The sequence below is a fragment of the Scylla paramamosain genome, chromosome 15 (genome assembly GCF_035594125.1).
Source record: "Scylla paramamosain isolate STU-SP2022 chromosome 15, ASM3559412v1, whole genome shotgun sequence".
NCBI lineage: Eukaryota > Metazoa > Arthropoda > Malacostraca > Decapoda > Portunidae > Scylla > Scylla paramamosain.
This window is the reverse complement of record NC_087165.1, coordinates 14,116,012-14,126,011: the sequence shown is the minus strand read 5'-3', so window position 1 is coordinate 14,126,011 and position 10,000 is coordinate 14,116,012. Positions and strand designations below refer to the sequence as shown.

General features: G+C 40.5%; 2 protein-coding genes across 14 annotated transcripts in view; one reads left to right on the top strand and one right to left on the bottom strand.

Annotated features, from left to right (window-relative positions):
• Positions 1-4,134, bottom strand: part of LOC135107480 (uncharacterized) — a 44,507-nt gene extending 40,373 nt beyond the window's left edge. The window contains exon 1 of one of the 2 annotated variants that reach the window (XM_064017381.1): positions 3,878-4,134. The gene's annotated coding sequence lies outside the window, so the exon portion shown is untranslated. The remainder of the gene's footprint in view (positions 1-3,877) is intronic. The other variant, XM_064017380.1, reaches the window with a different exon arrangement.
• LOC135107481 (serine proteinase stubble-like) overlaps positions 1-10,000 on the top strand; it is a 237,911-nt gene that overhangs the window by 42,032 nt on the left and 185,879 nt on the right. The window lies entirely within an intron of this gene.

Genomic DNA, 10,000 nt, shown 5'->3' with positions numbered 1-10,000 from the left:
TGATCAAGTTTATTATCAGGGGAACATTTTCCTTCGGGGTTCTGACAACACTGAACAAACGTTTAGTCATTTTTTTTATCAGTGCCAGTTCCGATACTTCTTTTTTCTTTAATCCCAGGTGAGTATTTTAATTTCCGGGAAAAATAGCGGGGAAAGGATCTTGTTTGCGGAATGAAGAGATTAGGAGAGACATTTGATCAAGAGGCGGGGATGTGGAACGAGCGAGCGAGCGAGCGAGCAAGAGAGAGAGAGAGAGAGAGAGAGAGAGAGAGAGAGAGAGAGAGAGAGAGAGAGAGAGAGAGAGAGAGAGAGAGAGAGAGAGAAACTGACAGACAGACAGACAGACAAACAAGACAAACAAACAAACAAAAAAATGAATTGAACGTTACAGTATCAGTTAAATGGAAGAGAGAGAGAGAGAGAGAGAGAGAGAGAGAGAGAGAGAGAGAGAGAGAGAGAGAGAGAGAGAGAGAGAGAGAGAGAGAGAGAGAGATGCAAAGAAAAACGAATAAAAAGACAGAACATGGGAAGATTGGAACGAAAAACTGGAAAATGTAAGGAAAGACCAAGTGTAGCCAGAAGGAAACTGAAGCAACGATACGTGTCACAGAAACAGTTGCAAGCGGGAATAAAAAAAAAAATGTATATAGAAAATAGTGCTTGCAGTTTTAGAAAGAGAACAAGAAAGGCAAAAGTAAATAGAAAAAAATCATACCGAAAAGAAGAAAATAATGAGAAAATAGACCGAGAGAGAGAGAGGGTACAGAAAGATAGCTAAATTATTTTGCGTGTGCTCTCAAGAAGGCGGGCGGAATGCACCGAGTCTCGCCCCTCAGTCACCTAAGCACACACCCCAGGAAATCGTTGCTTGCTCTCACGTGTTTGCCTCTACTTAGGTACGAAAAAAAAAAAAGATTCTTTCAAGCCTTACTGTTCTTCTCTGCCAATCCTTTACTTCCGAGTTCCTTTCCCTGCCCTTATATTTTTGGTTTTGTTCTCCTATTTTTTTTTTGTTTGATGTGTGCGTACTAAACATTATTTTTGGTCAGCTGTTCTTTTGTTTTTTATGTTTTCATCTTTATTTTTTGTTTTTTATTTTTATTTTTTTTGGTCTGATTTGTTATATAATTACTAATAATTTTTTTTGTCTTTTATAATTTTGTTTATTAGGGATTTTTTTTGGTATTTTTGGCCTATTTAATTCCATCTCAGGTATTTTTTGGTCTGACTTGTTTTTTTTTTGATATACACTAAACTATTTTTCTTTTGCTAGTTCCATGTACTTTATTTAGTTTTATTAAGATTTTGTTTGTACTTGTGGGTGATTTTAGCATACTTTTATATCTCCTGAAAGTTTTTGGCTATTGACTTATTTTATAATTGGTGTTAATCTTGGATATAACTTTATGATCCTCCCACTTTACTTGGCCCTCTTATACTCCATACTTCCTTCCCTACTGTTTACTCTTATCTGTGACCACGTATTTAACTTGTACATCTGTCTTCATTAGCTTATCACGCGTGCTTTCACTTCCTCTCCCCGTTTATTTGCATTCCTCAAACAATTAATTATAGAGCAAATGTAGCGAACTAAACTGTGCTTGGCTCGTTATGTTCAATTAGCTGATTTTTAATAACCTGTGTATCTGCAGTGTAAAGAAATTAAGTCAGGAACTCTAATATTGATTTATTTTATTTACTTTTTTTTTTTTTTTTTGCCTACCTGTGTCAACCCTGCAAGTTCTTCTCTTCTCTCTTTAGTGTCCTTTTTTTTTTTTTGTTCCTCTATCTTTCTTTCGTTCTTTTTCCTTCCTCATTCTTCTGTCCTTCATTTGTAAGTCCACTGACCCTTCCGATCCATTCTCCTTTCCTCCTTTTTATTTACTCTCCCTCTCTCCTTTCTCTCTCTCTCTCTCTCTCTCTCTCTCTCTCTCTCTCTCTCTCTCTCTCTCTCTCTCTCTCTCTCTCTCTCTCTCTCTCTCTCTCTCTCTCTCTCTCTCTTCCCTCACATCCATACACCCACACCCACCCACCCACACACACACACACACACACACACACACACACACACACACACACACACACACACACACACACACACACACACACCCACCCACCCACCTACCCACCCATCCACCCATCCACCCACACACACCTGCCTGGCGGTATCAAATGAACGGACTGTGTACCCTGGTGGAAGGTTTGAAGCGTGAGGAGTTTATTCAGCAGTTTTCTCTTCCTCCACCACCACCTCCTCCTCCTCCTCCTCCTCCTCCTGTATCCACAAGCACTAAAAGGCATTGTTGAAGTAACGGAGGTGGTGGATAGGTGGTAGAAGGGACACTTGGGGTGACACAGGCTGGCATGCATACCTATTCTGTATATAGACCGGCAGGTGTTGGTGTTGGTGGTTGATGTTTTCTTTTACTCGTATTATGTTTCTGTATGAGTTGCAAGTGATTTTTTTTAATCAGTAATCCAAGTATTTCTGTGTATAACGTTCTTTTATTCGTATATGTGTTTTTTTTATTCTCTGCGATTATTGTCTATTCTTGATATTTATTTATTTTACCACCATTTATTACACGCAAGAAAGTGAGGCAAACGCAACTGTAAGGTTATCTATAATGAAATTCCTTTCTTAATTGGATTGGTACATTCCTTAGATAACTCCAGGTAATGTTGCGGTGGATAGAAAATCGAGCCAGTGTACAGCTTGCTTATCTGATTTATATTCAATGTGCTAGTGCTACCGCTGTCAGGATTGTTATTCCCCACTTACTTCTATCATCGTTATGTTCTTCCAGTAACGAATGCTTCCCAACAACATTTCATCCTATGTTGTTAAGATTTTTATTTCACCTCCTTTCAGTTTCGTGTTCTTCAGGTAACTTAAATTAAACAACAGTACGTCTTACACCTCTTCCTACTCCTCTCCTACTCGAGTTTCTCTTCCTCCTCCCCTTCTACTCCACTTCTTCCTCCTTCTCATTTTTCTCCCCCTCCATTTCTCAATGAACCGAATCTTTGTGTCTGCCGCGCACACTAGGGTGGGTCAGGAGCTGAGTCACAGACCGGTCGAGCGAGGTCATCACCAGCCAACGCATGACCGACCACCGCCTTGCACCCACTGGCCTAGACTCGCCGCCGCCGTGCCCGCAAACCTGTTCCCCCGCGTGGTCTTGTAAATTGCAAACTCAGTTCAGACAGGGTGCGATGTCTCGGTGCGAGTGCGTGAGACCTATGTCATAATTTTCTCGATTTGTTGGCTATATTAGGAATCCACTTCGCTGCTTGTGTGTTGTTGGGAAAGGAATCATGTGATTTTTGAGATTGTTGTGTTTGGATTAATGATGAGAATTCTCTTTTTGTGGTTCCTAAGGTGGGGTGGTGACTTGCGTATCATGCACTGGGTGTGGGGCTGGTTTGCTGCGAGGGCTGAAATGGAGGTATTGTATCTCCTCTAATATCAAAGTTCGATACTAAAATTTTATACATCACAGTGTAACAGCTTTTTAACGAATAAGTGCCCGTGATCTTTATGGAGAATCAAAGCATAATTCGTGTATGAGAAAATTAAATCTGTGCTCTCGTTAATAAAATTGTGGTGGGAGCTAAGAGGCAAAGAAAGTAAAATATGAGCCAAATACTGAGTTGTCTCACTATTTCCTGAGTCGTTAAAGTCACCAGGGGAGGAGAACGAGCGAGGTAAAACATTCGCGGTAAAATGGTGCGAAGGTCAAGGCTGTACAGGAGCACTGCCTTGTTACGACACAGTGCATCGCCCGGCGCGCGGTACTGACGAGATCACAGTCATGAAAAAAAAAAAAATAACAAGTAGTATTAATTGTAAAACACCACCTTTCGGTAATCTTACCTCTTTCAAAACTTTTCACGTGTCACAGGCCACGGGCACTCTTGGCACAATGCGTCCTTGTCTGTCTCTCTGTGTCTCTGTCTCACACACGCGTCACTGGGTCTTGGCACTGCTGCAAGGAGTGAGTGAGGGAAGAACTAAGTCCGCTTAGGGGGCGCGACACAGCAGAGGGGCGAGGATGGAGCTGTGTGCCTGCCAGTTCCTTCCACCTCGGCACTGCACACTCAACTGGAGCTCAGTGATTCACGCCGGTGCCTCATAACGTCTTCGCTGAAGCCCCCGCCTACCACCACCACCACCACAACCCCCTTCAGGCACTGACGAACGAACGAACTCAGCGGCCGAGGCCCCTCCCTACCTCTCACATGAACACCCCAAGTCTAGATGGGCATAAAATACCTCTTCTGTCGGTGAGTGAGACAAGCTTCCACGCCTCTGTTCCCCGCAGCTCAGTGTTGTGTGCTTCATTGTGGGTGAGGGAAAATGCCCATAAGGTTGACCATAGTCTGTGTGAAGATGGCGTTCTGGACCTTAACGCGCTTCCTCTGACTACACCACCATAAGGGAGACTCCATAAAGTTTGTAGCCGTGATTGTCGACTCTAATGCTGTCTTTCTGTGAAGATGGTCCTCTGGAAGGTCTGTTATCTCACTCCGATGGCGTTCGCGCGGCTACCGTGGAGAGCAAAGCAGGAGGGCACGGTTCCCTCGATGCCAGGCAGGATTTTCGTCCTTACAGCCACCAGGCCGTCGTATCTGGTGCCGTGAGCGGGTGGTAAGAGTGATTTTTCCAGTACTTTGGCCCTCCGGAGAGCCTCTACGTACGGTTCTGGTGTCACGCGCTGGCCGTTCACCCCGAAAAAGGAAGCTAGCGGTCGTGCGTCGAGCCACTGAGGGTGACTGACACTCCTTACTTGATGAATTACCTTTGTTTGTTGCATCGCCCACTGACAACTCACATGTCCCCGCACAACACCCTTAGGAAAGACATGCTTGCCTCTAAAACAACCGGGTACATTATGTTAACGATAAAGCTTCTATAAAAGGTGATCTGTAATTCATAGCCAGCAACTCCGCCTCACTCGGTCTCCTCACGCCTTCCCAGCAGCCGGCGCCCGTCACTCTCCTCTCGGCCACCGACGAGAGAGGAACAAGGCGCCTGAATCCCAAAGTCAGTGTGGCTTCCTCTCCTCCCACACACAAACACACACACACACACACACACACACACACATCAGCTCCTTGGTTCTCTTCCTCAGCAAAAGGCAACCGTAGATTTTATGGTTGCACAGATTGCGCTAATAACCTAACGATTTTAACACGAATCTTTGCTGTATAGTTGACTTAGATGTACTAATATTGTTAATGTTATTTTGAATCGATGGACAGACTAAAAAGATAAACTTGATGAAATTTAAGCAGATTAAAGCCGAACGCGGATTGACAAGGACGAAGGCGGAAAATGAATATAGATACGATAAAGGAGAATAAGAATGAGCACCCGATTGGAAAAGTGTCAAACGCTAATGACTCGAGATAAAAAGGAAGATGTAAAGAAAACAAAAATGAGTAAGAAAACTTAAAAGAAAGCCTGATAAGAGAATAGAAAAGATGGCTTACTACGTGTTCTAGAAAAGAAATAATAATATACGAAGAAACGATTGAACAAAAAATTATGTAAAGGAGAAATAGCAGAAGATAAGAACAAAAACGAAGACGATGGTTAAAATAAAGAACAGAGAAAGAAAAAAGAAAGAAAGATAAGAAGAATAAGAAAGAGAAAAGAAGAAGAAACTAAACTCATGGAAAGAAAACAATGAGAAATAAGAGGAAAAGGAAAAAAGAAGATAAATAGAGTAGGGAGAGGAAACAGACACACGAAAGAAGAGTAAGAGAGAGGAAGAGGATAAATAACAAGGATGAAGACATAATAAGACATTAAGACAAGAAAAAGTGAACATAGGAAACACTTAGGAGAAAGAAAAAAAAAGAGAAGAAAAGCAACTTAACACATGAAAGAAGAGTAAGAAAAAGGAAGAGGAGAAAGAATAAGAATGAAGACATAATAAGGTTGTAAAGCAGAATACGAACACAAAAAGCACGTAGAATTAAGAATAAACAAAGGAAGAAGAGGAAGAAAACTTAACACATGAAAGAAGAGTAAGAGAGAAGAGAAGGAGATAGAATAAGGACTAAGAGGTGAAAAGACATAAAGATAAATAAAAAAGGAACATAGAGAAAGAAAATAAAGAAGGAGAAGAAGAAAACTTAACAAATGAAAAAAGAGCAAGAAAGAGGGAAAGGAAAAAAAACAAAAACTAAGACATAACAAAACATAGTAAGAAAAAAAGGAGGAATATAGAGAAAGAAAGAAAGAAAAGGAAGAAGAAGAAAAATAAGAAAATTTAACACAGTAGAAGAGTACGAGAAAGAGGCGGAGATATGATAAGGCACAAATAGAAGAAAAAGAGGAGGAACACAGGGAAAAGAAAAGAAGAAAAACTTAGCACACGAAAGAAGAGTAAGAGAGAGAGGAAGAGGAGAAAGAACAAGGACGGAGGTATGATAGGAAGGCAAGACAAGGACGGGACGTGGGAGGAGGAGGAAGGACAAGGCCGTGGACTCGCTCCCTCACTGCCAAGGATAAGTAACGGAGTCATAGCCATTTCCGACACAGAGTTTATTCACCACGCCAGACCGAACCAGATGATCCCTCCCTCCCTCCCTCTCTCTCTCTCTCTCTCTCTCTCTCTCTCTCTCTCTCTCTCTCTCTCTCTCTCTCTCTCTCTCTCTCTCCTTCCCTTCGTCCTTTCCTCCCACGCTCCCTCTCTCCCTCCCTTTAGCAGTACATATCTTCTACCTTTCTACTGTTTTTTTCCTTCGTAATGTTTTTCTCGTTCTCTTTAGCAACATTTTTTTCTTCTCTCTTCTCTCCCTCCGTGTATTATATATTTCACCTTCTCCTTTCTACTTTCCTCCTTTATTCTTTGTCTTATTTCTGTCATTCTCTTTAACATCTCTCATTTTTGCTTGTCTTGATTCGCTCCTCTCCCTTCATGTAATATTTCCAGCTTGTCGCTACTTTTCTCCAATATTTTCTTTAATATTTCTGTCATTCCCTTCAGCTCCTCAACATTCTTCTTCTTCCTCACTTCTCTCTACATTTTTTAAGTGTTCATCTTTTGTTCTTTATTATATAACACTTTCATTTTCTTCTGTTGCTCCTCTCTCCTAGATTTTACCTTATTATTTTTAACGTTTTCCTCAATTCAGCGTCTCTCTCTCTCTCTCTCTCTCTCTCTCTCTCTCTCTCTCTCTCTCTCTCTCTCTCTCTCTCTCTCTCTCTCTCTCTCCTTTCTCCCACTTTTTTTCCTTTCCACTTTTGCCTTCATTCTTTGTACATTTGTTGTAACACATTTCAGCGTCTTCCCTTTGTCCGTCTGTCCTTCAATCAGTCAATGTCATCAGTCAGAGAGAGAGAGAGAGAGAGAGAGAGAGAGAGAGAGAGAGAGAGAGAGAGAGAGAGAGAGAGAGAGAGAGAGGAGAGAGAGACGGAAGAATGACAACACGAAAAGGGCAAGAAGAAAAATAAGGATGATAAGGAAGAGGCAGAATTGGATGGAGGTGATGGGAACACAAAAATGAGAGGTTGAAGAAGGCTAACCTGAAGATGGAAGAAGAAAGAAGATAAAAAAGGAAAAGTGCAAGATCCAAGGAAGTCGTAAGGATTTAGCATGAAAGGTGTGACGAATTGAATAAATAAATCGTAACAAGGAAAAAGTGGAGAGAGAGAGAGAGAGAGAGAGAGAGAGAGAGAGAGAGAGAGAGAGAGAGAGAGAGAGAGAGAGAGAGAGAGAGAGAGAGAGAGAGAGAACAAAGAACTGATGAATTAATTAAGTGTAACGAATTTTTAAGGATGTGAGGTTGAAAGGGAAAAAAAAAAGAATAATAATCAAAGAATTAGTCTGGGAAATGAACCTTAATTCAGGAAGCGGAAGGGGAAAGTTCCATTACTGATACGTGCTATTCAATTTTCCATCAGCATTATTTAGCATGGAATGGACAGACAGTCGAGGTGGAGGCGTGGAGAGTGTTCAGGCAGGGCTTTGTTCCACAGTGGACTCATAGATTCTGACGGTGGTGATGGTGATAGTGGTAATGATGATGATAAGGAGGAGGAGGAGGAGAAAAAGGAAAAGGATTATAATGAAACACTGCTAAATGCGGAAAGAGAAGAAAGTGAAAATAGAGGAGGAGGAGGAGAAAAATGAGGAAAAGGAAAAAGGATAATAATGAAACACTGCTAATTGCGGAAAGAGAAGAGAGTGAAAACAGACGTGGAAGTGAAAGGAAAAATGAGAACGATGGTCCTAAGATAAAGATACAAAGAAGTAATGGAATATCGAGAGAATAGAATGATGTAATGTACCATGAAGCGCGTCACTTGGGGAGCAGCCGCCACATCTGCTTTAGTGGTTGGATCAGTTAAGGTAGATTTTCTTTTTGCACCTTTGGACACGGGTACACGGGTATAAAAACTAGAAAAAAAAAAAAAAAACTTATTTGCCATTCATAGACAGATAGGTGGATATATATAAAGACTGATAACAGCTCGATAGGTATGCATATGGTATCTAATTAATATAACTTAACCTAACCTAACCTGACGTAACCTAACCCAGCCTAACGTAACCTAACCTAACCTAACGTAACGTAACCTAACCTAAGTCAATCTAACCTAAAGCAACCTTATCTAACCTAATGTAACCTAACCCAACCTAACGCAACCCAACCTAAAGTAACGTAACCTAATGCAACCTAACCTAACCAAACCCAAGCTAACCCAACCCAACTTAACTGGTGAGTCAGATGGTCATGTAACGCCCTGAGGCCATATAAGAAAGTCTCACAAGAACACTGCCTGTGATGGAATGCCTGACAAAAATTCTGCTTCTTTTATTACTTAAATCTGCAGCCTCTCACGTTCCTTCTTATTCTTTTCATTTATTCCTTATTGCATCAAAAATTATTAGAAGTATAATTAGTTCTTAAAATTAGGCTAAAAAATGGTGATTTTCTTTCAATTATTCGGTGGAAAAGGATTTCATGGTTGCGATGAGTCAAGACAGGAAGGGCGGGGCGAAGATTACAGAGAGGGAGCGATCGATGAATAAAGAGAGAGAGAGAGAGAGAGAGAGAGAGAGAGAGAGAGAGAGAGAGAGAGAGAGAGAGAGAGAGAGAGAGAGAGAGAGAGAGAGAGAGAGAGAATTGGTTGTGAGTGGAGGAAGTGAGAGAGAGAAATGTCAGTTCACATAGAAAGAGCGAAATTTAGACTGGGAGGAAATCTATTATGTCGAGAGAAAAGTTTTAAAATATATATAACGTACTACTGAAAATACGTATAGAGTAAGTAAAAAAAAAAAAGAAAAAGAAAAAAAAATAGCGTGATAATATTAGATAATGATTTTTACAATATGAATTAAAAAAATCCCCTTCAGACAAACAAAGACATGAAAACATATGAACATATAAAAAAACAAAACAAATAATAATAATAATAAACTCAGACGCACCAACGATTTTTCATGCGACAAAACAGACAGGCAACAGACATATGCAGGCAGGCAGGCACACGTACGCACAACACACCACCAGTTATGCAGACAGCCAGAGAGACAGACAGATAGGTAAACATATATAAAACACATGCCAAGGATGCAAGGCGAAAAAAACCTCTCATGTTACCTGATGAAAAAAATGCAGGAACTTACTAAAGAGCATAACTGTTTTTTTTCTCGATTTTTTCTAACATCATGAATAAAAAAAAGTGATAATTACAATGAAAAAAAAGTGATTATTTTGAATTTTCATTTTCAACTAACACCATGTATAAACAAAATGGGTGAAAATGAATAACCGATTCTTTCAGAATTTCTTTTTCTTTAATTTATTTAGTAATTTACTATTTTTTTTTTCACTAGAAGTAATTTACCGTTTTTCTTTTCTTTCACAGTCATTGGAAAGACATCCATCAGTGAGAACAGTCAGGATATACTTGGCTGGGTTTGGTTCAGTTATGTTGTCTTAAAAGTTCCACGTCAGTAAATCCATCTCGGTCTATTAC